This window comes from Corvus moneduloides, chromosome 5 (assembly GCF_009650955.1).
Source record: "Corvus moneduloides isolate bCorMon1 chromosome 5, bCorMon1.pri, whole genome shotgun sequence".
In the NCBI taxonomy this organism is placed as follows: Eukaryota; Metazoa; Chordata; class Aves; order Passeriformes; family Corvidae; genus Corvus; species Corvus moneduloides.
Window position 1 is genome coordinate 19,826,128 of NC_045480.1, and position 12,472 is coordinate 19,838,599.

At 36.9% G+C, this 12,472-nt stretch overlaps 1 long non-coding RNA gene across 1 annotated transcript; it reads right to left on the reverse strand.

Moving 5' to 3' along the window:
• Window positions 1-302: 302 nt before the first annotated feature.
• On the reverse strand, window positions 303-4,156 carry LOC116443717. The gene is made up of 3 exons (XR_004240034.1): window positions 4,146-4,156; window positions 2,143-2,163; window positions 303-485 (listed from the first exon to the last, which is right to left on the reverse strand). It is a non-coding gene; the product is annotated as an uncharacterized LOC116443717 (long non-coding RNA).
• Window positions 4,157-12,472: the final 8,316 nt, after the last annotated feature.

Consider the following 12,472-nt stretch of genomic DNA (forward strand, 5'->3'; position numbering starts at 1 on the left):
AAGATGTAACCAAAAAAATGTATTCTATCACCATCTTCATAAACTGTTAAAAACAGGTGGGGCAGTGTTCCTTATCTCCTTCATGACTCATCCCTGATAACTGCCTCCGAGGGATATCTTCTGCTAATGGGCCATCAAGCCTCACTGCATGACTCATAAATTACATCCTCCCATTGTGAGATGCTCTGCCCAGGGGGAGGAACCAGGCATTCCTACCTGGATATAATCTGAGGTTTGGAACACCACAGGCAAACTTGCCTACTGCATTCCCAGAGGACGAGAGCTACATAACCACCACTGGACTGTCAGAGGAAGACCAGACCCTTCTACAGGATCACTGCTTCTCATCGGAACAACATCTATCCCTTCAACGGGACTGCAGCAACACTTTAATCAGACTGCTATCACCACCCTGACCAACAGGGTGTCAGACTGTATCCTGACTCTGTCAGTTTAAACCAGTGTTTCTGTATTATTGCATTTATCTTAATTTTCTTATTAAATTGTAATTCTGACTTGGGATCTCCCACTGGTTTGCTTTTAGACTAGTACAAGATGATATTTTATCTGGCAGTCATTTATCCAGAACAGAATATGTGCTTTTTAATCATGCTATTTCATGCAAATATACCATCTCCTTGCTCTTCATTTTTGTCCATCAAGTACATGAAAAGCACAAGCCCTTTTCCACTTTGACTGCTGTTTCCTCAGGTCTTCTCTCATTTTCTGTGAATGTGTACTGTGGAAATATAGTGTACCTCCAGGTCTGTGGCTGGCATGTTTACTCTGCAAGTCCCAATCCCATCCTGACCCCATGAGTAGTGGCTAAATGGTCAGAACTGTAAGAGGAGCTTAGGGACAGTAGACATAATTTCTGTACACCAAATGCCAGGAATCCCACTACAACTGTAACATTTCGAATGATTACATACACTGGGTAATTGCTAAGTTGGTAAAATAAAGTTTTTAAACCCAACATCAGTCTCCCTTCACTGATGAACAAAAATTGAAATACCTTTCCTCCATAAAGCTAATCTAATAAGGAGGGTAAAATTCTTCCTAAAGCTAAAATATGACTAAAATGAATTCTGAAAATAAAGTGCCTGAAGACTGCTTAGCTTTAGTCATAAAGATAATGTGGGGCTTTGGGAGAAGAAAAATGCATGATACATGACGTTAAAAAAGTTACTGAAGGAAAGACATTTCCTATAGGAATATATATATTCATCATCTCACCTAAGCAGTGAGATGATGAATAACTTTTTTTCTTGTACTGTAAGTTTTTAATTATTTATGCTAATAAAAGAAATGCTGGAAAAATACCCTGGGAGGGGTACTCTACATGGAAAGTACAGCACTCAGTCTGCAGTAAAATCCTGCACAGTATCAAACAGAGTAAAAATTTTGAAATAAGTTTCTTGATTCCTTAGCAAAATACTAGACATTTAGCACACTGGGAATCCAAAATGAATAAACAGGTGCAGCTGGCCACATACTAGTGCTTATCTCTGTGAGCCAGCCATTTATGCCATGACATTTCAGTACCATCCAACTTGTTTGAGTTCCTGTTTGAGTAGAGAATTCAATTTTAAACTTGCAAATCTTCTGTGCTGTGCATAGGAACAAGCTGTTGACAGTGAATGTTCTAAGACTGGTCAGGGAAAAAAACTCACCAACCTTTCCTATTTTGGGGGGAGGAGTGAGAGAACAAAATCCTTAATTCTTTGTGATGAATCTTTCTGACAAGTGATAGTGTTTTAAAAAGGAGAGGGGAAAAAGGAGTAAGTCTGCAACTTATTATTTTCCTATACTGTATATTTCTTTGTAATTTATTTCAATAAGTATTAATTTTTACACAAAAGTATTGTTCTAGTAGTATTTCCTCAACTGCTAAATGAATAATGGCTATTATTCACTAAGTTACTTAAGATAGTAATTTTGAAATAAAGCTTTTAGTCAGAGTAGTATCACTGTATGATTCCTAAATGCATATATCAAACTATGATGTTTCTTGGAGGAGCTGGGAGTGGAAACCAGTAGTCACATATGTTGAAAAGCCAATTGATAAGCCTGTTTTGATCTCTGCTGGATTAGTAATAACTCCCTCTTTCACAAAAATAAATTTTAGGTGACATATGTTACATATATATAGTTACATATATTCTGTTATAAAAATTTTAAAGTTTGTATGATATATACTAAAGAAGTTTAAAAAGTATGGTAAGTATTCCTAATTGCATACATGGAAATTGAATTAGTTTCTAATTTATTTTTTACTATTCAAATTATCTGTATTAATAAAATTCTCCAACCGTTGAATATAACTCCCCATTTCACTTCACAGACAGATAGAAAACATCTGAGGGCAGGAACCAAACTGGGGTTTCTAGGCACTACTAATCACTGAAGTTTGTTGCAGTAAAATGGGACTGCCCCAAGAAAACAGAGGGGAAAAGGAAGAGTGTTTTCAGACCCTTATTTAGGTACATTCCTTACTTAGAAAATCTGAGTTTACTCTGTTTCAAACATTACCTTCTTGAAGCTCATGTTCCAACAAGGGCTAATGTCAGAGCTCACTCAACTTTCCAGAATTTGTAGAAAACTTGCAGACTCAGATGTTTGATTTCATGTGTCTGGCTGACTTAGAAAGCTGCTAATTTGTGACATTCTCAGAAAAGACAGTAAGACTGACATTCACTATGTGATTAAAGTGCATAAGCATGCTTCAGGCAGTTTGTAGGTATTTTACTCAAACAGAATGTCTGAAGAAAAATCTGCTTAAGCACCTCCTCTTTTTCAAATCTCATGGCTTTCACCAAAATATATTCTATAGTGTTCAAAGCACTAATAAAATGAGTAACTACTTTAGGAAAATATTATGTAATAGAGAGTGCAGACTGGTGCCACCATCCATAAAAAAAGGAAGACCAGTGATTCATTCATTTAATCTGTTCCCTGTTGGATTCCATGGCTATTTGTGACCAATCAACTTCAATGAGAGAAAATTTGGAGATAATGGGCAAGGGCAACATGCTTATGAATCTTAGGGAAGAATGAGTGAACTGACTACAGCTGTTGCAAAGACAGACTAACAAAGGGAAGTACAGGGTGTCCTTTACAATATATGGATAGCTACATTAGTTGATGGGAGCACCTGGTTATACAAATTTTTTACTCTAAATTGTTTCAATAAAAAACAATAAACAAAAAGAATTGGAAGAGAGCAGTAGGCTTGAGCTTCCTTCAAGCCATGTATTCCTTCCTTGAGACAGGAGATACCCCAGCACCATGACAGTGAGCACATTATAGAGATCTGTACTAAGAATCACATTTATATTTGAATCAGCATGCTCTGCCAAGTGTAATTTTTACTTTCGTTGTGATTTCAGTATACTGCAGTATCACTCTTATAAATGAAAATATTATGTAATGTCAAATAATTTGAAAGAAGTAAAATCAGTATTAAAATGAAACCATCTACATTAAACAGTGAGACTGCCGCCCCCTTGTTCTAAAACAGTCCCCTCACCGCCGCCTTCCAAACTGGCAATACTCTGAACAATCATCTTGTTCATTTTATTCTGAATTTTCTTCATAAGATGCCTATGGAATCTAAGATTTGTGAACACCAGTTCTAGGAAAAGATTGCCAAATTCTGCTCCCTGAAATGTTTAGCATGGCACAGTACAGGTTTCTGTAAAACTCTTCAGAGCCTGTGTCAGTTCTCATATCAGTAGGTTAAAGCCATTGAAATCCCATAGATCTGAACTCCATAGATGTATTGCCAACCTCACATTTTTCTTCATCTTGAAGCTAGTGCATCTCCTCAAGTCTTAAGTTCTGATATAATTTCAGTGTGTAGAAAGATCAATTTACACTTTTAAAAGTGTAATCATATGATTAAGACCAAAAGCTTGAGGCCAGTAATACTAAAGCCTGAATACCCAGAAGGTAAATGAAAAGACCACAACATCTGCTATTTTCTAAATACAATAAAAATAATGAATCAACTTCTAAAACAGTCATGAGCTTTTCTATCTGCCCAATTACTTTCTGAACATATGAATAAGGTCAACCCATTATTAGTTCTTCCATTAATTATTTCACTTTTATTAAAAATAAAATCAACTGCATTGACTTAGTACAGTACAAGAACAAGTTTGAGATTTAACTAAGAATATTCAGCAGGGTTTTGTACCATCATTTTAGCAACACCATGTCAAAATGATAGAAAAAATAGATGCCTGAATTCGTGAAGCTATTGCTTCAATAGGTGTTTCCATACCTTAATAAGGCATTAAGAAAAATCACCAACATGCTAAACGTGCTAAAATGAGAATGGACATGAAGACATGCCATTTGGACAGATATATTCATCTTAACTTTCACATATTGATCAATGAAGGTAATAAATAAATTTTATATTGTACTACAAGCTAACCGTCAATCCTAGGAATGTATTCTGCTTACTACACTATACAGAAATGTGTACCTTGTTGACTTTTTCTGTTTTACCTGTTTCTCAGAGTAAGCCAGCCTAGGACGGCTTGGCCACCTCACACTACTCTTGAACTTTTTGTATAGACATGCATAATTTTTATGTGTGTCTATCTATCTATCTAATTTCAGGAGAGTTTTATTTTATCTAACTATAGACAAATGCAATGAGCCTCAGTGCTTGTTCTTTTAGAGTTATTGGAAATCTAGTAATTAAAATCAAAGGAAAATACAAGTAATTAATGTAATTTTATTATAGATCTTTGCATTTAATCAAATAAATTGCATCAAAAACTGCACAAACTCTATTGATTAACTCTCCAGAGATTATAATTGAAGCATAGTGACAGTGTTTTCATGTAGAGAACTACACAATAGATATATAAATTTAGGAAAAACAAATTCTACTTACATTTATTTCCATATGCTATAGACTTTTCAGTATCAGATGAAACTAGGAGTTTTCTGTACAGCGTCTATTTAGCAATGGCTCTTTTCTGTCTGCATGGCTTGATAAAGTTCCTCTGAGTCAAAGAATCAGAATCATTGAGGTTGGGAAAAAACCTCAGGATCCTTGAGTCCAGCCTTTGATCGAACACCACCTTGTCCACTAATCCATAGCATTATGGTTTTATTTCAGTGCCACATCCAGTTGTTTCTTGAACACTGTCAGTGATGGTGACTCCACTACTTCTCTGGGAAGCTTTTTCCAATGCTGGGCCACCCTTTCAGTGAAGAAATTCTCCCTGATATTCAACCTGAACCTCTCCTGGTGTGGCTTGAGGCCATTTCCTCTTGTCTCATCACTCCTTATCTGAGAGAAGAGGGCAACCCTCACCTGGCTACATCCTTACAGGCAGTGGTAGAGAGTGATAAGGTTTCCCTTGAGCCTCCTTTTCTCCAGGCTAAAGACCCTCAGCTGTCTCAGCCACTCCTCATACGACTTCCTCTGTAGACCCTTCACCAGACTTGTTTCCCTACTCTGGACATGGTTAAGCCACTCAGTGTCTTTCTTGTAGTGAGGGGCCCAGAACTGGACACAGGACTTGAGGTGTGGCCTCACCGGAGTCAAGTACAAAGGGACAATAATTTCTCTAATCCTGCTGGCCACATGATTGTTGATACAAGCCAGGATGCCATTGTCCTTCTTGGCCACCTGGACATGCAGTGGCTCATGTTGAGGTGGCTGTTGACCAGTGATCCCTGCTAGGCCCCTTTCCAGCCACTCTTTGCCCAGCCTGTAGCTCTGCAGGGCTTGTTGTGGCCGAAGTGCAGAATCCAGCATTTTGCAATACTGAACCTCACACAACTGGCCTTGGCCCATCAGTGCACCCTTTCCAGGTCCTTCTGCAGAGCCCGCCTACCCCCCAGCAGATCAACAATCCCACCCAACTTGGTGTCATCTGCACATATGTGGCCCACCTGGTCATAGAAGAATATCAGGTTGGTCAATTAAAACCTGGCTTTCCTAAATCCATGATGGCTGGGCCTGATCCCCTGGTTGTCCTGTAGGTGCTGTGTGATAAATAATGGAGTGTGGCTTGGCAACTGTTCCACCAGCTCCCTCAGTATCCTCAAGTAATTCCCATTTGGCCCCATAAACTTGTGTCTAAATGACACAGCAGGTCATTAACCACTTTCACCTGGATTGCAGTGGGTCTGTTCTGCTCTCTCTCCCTGTCTACTAGCTCAGGCAGCTGGTTCTCCTGAGGACAGCTGGTCTTGCCTAAGTCTTTTCAACATCCTTGGTTACAGTGCTTCCCTCTGAGTCCAATAAAGGATGAAGATTATTTTTTTTTTGGCCTTCTTTTTGTTGTTAATGTATTTATAAAAACACATTTTATCATCTTTTATAGTAGTGCCAAGATTGAGTTCTAGCTGTGTTTTTGTCTTTCTAGTTTTCTCTCTACATGACCTACCAACATATTTGTACCCTTCCTGGGCTGCCTGCCCCTTTTTTCAGAGGTCATAAACTCTCTTTTTTTTTTTTTTCCCTGAGTTCCAGCAAAACCTCCCTGTTCAACCAGCTTGGTGTTCTTCCCTTATGGCTTGTCTTTTGACACATAAGGGAAGCCTATTCCTGCACTTTTAATATTTTCTTCTTAAAGTGTGTCCAGATTTCCCAGACTTCTTTTTTTATAAAGTACAGTTTCCCAAGGGATTCTCCTGAACAGGCCAAAGTGTGCCTTTACTCCAAGGTAAAGGTTTTGTTAACTCCCTTCCTTACTTCATCAAGAATCAAAAACTATAATTTCTTGGTCACTTGTGCCCAAGTTGGTCTCTCACCACAACATCTCCCACCAGCCCTTTTCTGTTCATAAACAGCAAGTCTAGCTGGGCATTACCCCAGTAAGCTCTTTCAGCAGCTGTGTCAGGAAGTTATCTTCCACATGCTCCAGGAACCTTTTAGACTGTTTAGTCTCTGCTGTGTTAAGATGCCAGCAGGCATCTGGCAGGTTAAAGCCTCTCACAAGAACAAGAACTAGTGATCATGAAATGTCAGCCAGCTGCCTATAGAATTCTTCATCTGCCTCTTCATCCTGGTTTGGTTGCCTATAACAGACTCCCTCAAATTTGGTCTGCTTTGTTAAGCTGAAATTGTTCTTCATTTTCTTTGAAACTATGAATCAATATTCTTTGTGTTGAAGATCTAATATTTGTTTTCAGCACATAAAATAAGGAATAGTGAGACTGAAGGAAACAAGAAAATCCAGTTAAGTAGATGAAAAGAAATATCGTACAATTGGCAAAATGATCAGTTTTGAAGTCCAGGATATTTGAGAGAAATGGATGAAGACATCATGTTCATAACTAAGTAATTATGCAAATATACATGTATTTGAATATCTAACTTGTAAGTAGATGAAAGCATCTTGGCTGCTTGTTTGGCAGCTTAGTTATCTCTATTACTTTTATAGCATTTTGCATTGAAAGAGACTAGCACAGGTATTTGTTGGTATCTGTGTTTAATTGCACAAACAGCAAAAGTTTTTTCTCTATAGAAAGCCCAGAGTTGGCCTAGAATCACTGCTCAGTTGTTATTAGATGGCTCATTAATGTGTTCATATTTTTAATTGAAAAACCTGTGGGGTTTTCATTGCTTTTATTTGAATTTAGACAATTTCAAAAGTTTTGGGGTTTTTTCAAAATGTTTTCATCATTATGGGGTTAGGAGGATATTTAGTCAATTTTTATTCCCTCTTTTCTTATACCTCATTCTTGTTGAAATCCATCCGCATATCTTAATGTTTTTCCAAAAAAAGAAGTACTGCTATCTCTGCTTACAGTTAGGGGAGCCAATAAAGCCCTCACTGTAATGCCATCTTGCTGTGTTTCAAGCTTATGCATCTTAATTTGTACTTGTTCATATGTTCCTCCTCTACTTTTTCATGCCTCCTCCCCACCAAAACAAACTGTGAGAAATAATCTTTCTAGTAGAAGCCTTTTCCTTTATTATATGCTTTGAAAATGAGTGAAATAGTTAATAATGCTAAACTGTAAAATCTCTTTCAGTTTCTGCATCACATGAAATAATCCGGACATTTCATGTCTCAGAACTGTGGTATCTGGCCCTTTACTTTTTCAGGTAAATGTCTCTCTAGGTAGCACTTTATCATTTGAATTTCAAAAGCTTCTTTTGCAAGCACATCATCCTTTGGGTTTGCCTTTATTTTTATAGTAAAAGATTAAGCTGTGAAGAACATCAGAGCTCCCTCTTGGAATCTTCTATGCTACTGTTCATGTCCCATGAGGGAACATACATTTGAAAACACATTTTGGAAACATGGATATAAGTAAAATTTTATTTTTATTTTAATCCAACAATATGTATATTTTTTTTTTTTCAAAGTATATTCAGATATGTATCATTAGGATGATATTAGTAATTTGATTTGGTCAGAAAGCAGATAGAAAAAAAAATCTTTTAAAATTAAATTTTGGGTAGCACTGAAAGGCCCCTGTAGCCATGATTTTAAGCTTGTTTCTAACATCACCTTCAAATACAGTTCCACGATGCCTTTCCTGGCTGTATGAACCAGAGATTTAAGTGTGATGTCCAGTATGAGAATAACTGCAATCAGACTTTTTTCTCAACATCAAAATCAAGAAAGAGAATACTTTTTTGGTTGGAGTAATTTTGGATTTGTTTTCATAATCTGATGACAACTGGAACTAAGCCTAACCAAATGCAATGTTTAATTTGATGTGCTGTGTCTTAAGTTTTAGGTTGACATTACAACTTTTAGAGATCCCTAAGTGTAGTCGTAAAAAAATACATTTATCTTCAGATGTAAATGTGAATGTTAATGTTCAGGTGCAAAGGTTTGGTCCTTAAAAAGCTATAGAAAAAAAAATGTTGGAAATTTTATTTTCTGATGGAAAGATCTAGCTGGTTGACCATCAGTTAGATGATAAGCAGCATAATACTGCCTTTTGTTGTGCCTCAGTGTCTAAGAGGTACCAAAGAATACAACGGCAGGGGGAGGGCAGGGGAGAGAGAGAAAGAGAGAGACAGATCAGAATGGAATGATCACTTTCTTTGTCCAAATATGAATAATGGAATTCTATTTATCAGTCTATGGAGTTTCAGAGGAAGATCAGTACTTATGATTTATATCTTATTGCACATGTAAACATGTACAGTCTTCAACACACTATACTTTACCTTGAAAAGACTTAAATATTTACCAAAAATAATGATTTCAATGCAGTCTTGATCAGATTTTCATTTGCCTGTTATTGCCATAGAGTACGTAGGGAAGTAGAGTGGGTGGAACTCTAGCAACCTAAATTTTATTGGATACCACTGCCTCAGGAAACACCATGAAGATTTTGATAATTATTCTGATTAATTTTATTGTAATATTTTTTGCTAACAGGCAGTGTTCTGAGCTGCTGAGATGTAGAGATGTATTTTGATTTTTAGTCTATTAAATGGAATAGCATTTATTTTGACATTATTACCTTGTTTCTTTTAGTAGGAAAGAGAAATGAGTAGAAGAAAATATGATCTCTTCACAATTTTATTGGACTGAACCCTCATGTGCATCATCTCGTTTTTATTGCTACAGCACTTATTGCAAAAAAACCACAGGCAGACAAACTTATACAGACAGGAAAAAGACAAAGAAAAATACAGAATAATAATATAAATTCTTCCTCGCCCTGTAGACAGGTTTTTACATCCTCTATCTAGCTTCTCTTCGGTATCACTCTAGGCCATAATTGTGACAGATATTAACAGACTGGGAAAGTCCATGCAGTGCTTTGAATCTACTGATGTACATTTTTTCAAAAGAAATTCTAGGCAATTATGAAAGTAGTTCATAACATTTTACGAATAGTTCATTTAAAAAATTCCGTCAGAATTAATTTAAATGTATCCTGTGGGACAAATTCACTGCAGGTTTAAGTCAATGCAGTCTTGTTGGGCATATCTTCTTCCAGGGCAGGGGAGTTAAACCCTATTTATGTGGCAATGACTGTAATAAATTTTATTTCCTTACCTATGTCTAGATCCAAACCATCTAAACTCATAGTTTTAAGGAACAATCAAAGGATTTGTGTTTAAAGCCAGGAATTTATTGATGGTATCATTGAAATCTTTGCAGTATCACCAGTGTAGACTTGCTCTAATTATTGCAGGTGTTCTGGTTCTGGCCAGGACAGGGTTAATTTTTGCAGTAGCCAGGAGGGCCATCGCTAGGACCCAGAGGTTATGCTATACAAACTCACATCATTTTTTTAAGGATGCAGGAAGGGCTGGCTTCCAATTGGTCAGGTCAAACCTGGAGAGGTCGGGTATTTTCTATCCTTGTGGGGTTTCTGTGGGAACGATTGTCTTCTTTCTTGTACACTCTGTCATTAGTATTGTTGCTGTTACTGTTTGCTTTCTTATCTCATTGCTGTTTCCAGTAAATTGTTTTTATCTCAGCCTGTGATCTTTACCTTCCTTGCCTCCACTTCCTTCTCCATCACGATGCAGCAGGGATGAAGAAGGCAAGTGAGCAAGTGGCACTTGGTTTAGAGTCTCAGAGGGAGCACTAAATAGGAGAGTACCATTCCTAAACCATGACAGCAGGAAAAGAAACAATACTTTTATGCCGAAAATCTTTAAGTACTAATAACAGGGGTAGAATTCTTATATGTGCACTCCCTAGCTTCTACTCTGTTTCCTGGTGGTGTGCTTGCTCTTCGCCTTCTGTTTCCAGATCTTAAGGTTGGTGCTTTCATTCCCATGGTGGTAGGGATGTTATGGTCAGGTTTCCGCCTTTGACATTCTTCACTGGAGATAATACGGTGCTGCTATTGATAATTTCTTCCTCCTTTATCTACTCGTGATTATTTTTACAGGTCTGCTGACGTGCTTTTACACCTTGTGTTGCTCTACACCTTCACACTGCATCCAGTTTTACTTTATATGATGGCTTTTACTGATGTTTAACCAAGAACCAGTTTAGCTCTGTGTTTGATATTCTTTAACTGACACTTGCTGAGTTGTTGATAGCCTGTGTTTCATCCCCTGTCCTCATGAGGTTGTGCTCCTCTAGGAGCATTCTCTGTCTCCACTTCTCAAGGCCTGTGCTGTCACACCAGGTCTATTTTTCCCTGTAGATTTTAAAAATTGTGCTAATGTCAAACAAAGATAAAAAAATTAGCCATAGCCTCCCAGTTAGTTACAAAAATTGCTCTTACATCTAAACCAAGTCACCAAGGTAGGTCAAAAAAACCTAAGAGAAAACAAGCTTGACAAGCCTTAGTCCTGAGACAGCACAAAATCAGTTCAATGTCTTCCCCATGTTGCTAGCAATGACAATACTATGCCAGAGGGTAGCAAAGAGGACATAAAAGTACCTGAAATTTTAAAATAATAGAACGCTAATGAAGAGAATAGAAAATAACTGAGCAAGCAGAGGAAGATGCCATGAAACTCCTACAAATTGTTCATTATGTCCCTCAAAATTTCCCAGTGGCCTCTAACATTTAATGAATATGTCACATCCTTTACAACAATAAGAGAAGAAAAAAGAGTAATTTGTAGCAAAACAACTATTGAACAGATTGGATTAATCCATAAGTATTTCATAATTATCATTCTTTCTCTATCAAGGACTTGAGACCACCTCTGTCATTGTCTTACCTGTGTCAAGAGATAGCCTTGCCAAATAATTTTGGAGATACTTTTTTTCCAGATTAAGTCAATATTTGAAAAATGTTTGTTTTAGAGGGAACAAAAAATGTATTATTTGTGAACAGTCTGGTCATTAAACTAAAAATCTCTTGTATCTTCAAAAATGGTGTCAAGTTTTCTATATTGTTCTATAATGTTCTACTTTTGTTCCCCCTGAGGGAAAAAAAGTAATTTGGGATGAGGGTATTCTTTAAAGTCTGACTTCTCCCATGCAGTTGAAAAAGATACCTATCGGTGCCTTTTGCCACAGTGGTTTTCTTTGATATGATAATTTGGTCATTAGAGTTGTATCACAGAATATTTACTGTAGGGAAAACAAGAAGGAAAAAAAATAGGGAAGGAACACATTTCACTCACAAATGTGTGAACAGGACTGAATCTTTTTTAACATGTTGGCATATAAGGCCTGGATATGGATGATATAGCTTTTCATCATAGTGCTATTGTCAATGGCATATTATTTGCACATTTGGAAAATGCTGTGGTTGAGCTCACAAACTGAATTTATTGATGACAATAAAATTAAGTATATACTGAATACAAAATTTCTCTATTTGTGAAATAAAGAAAATGAGGAGAAACACATCTCTGCCTACTAGTGTCCTTTCAGAGTTAAGAAATCTGATTTCTTCTTTTTCTTTTTCTTTAGGGTCAATTAATATTTAGTTATTCAATGCAAACTGATTTCTAAAAAAAAAAAGGATTTTGAGGTTTTTCCAAAATACATATAACTTTATGGTTGGGTCATTATAATGGAAGAGACAGATCCTGATCCTCTGAGAT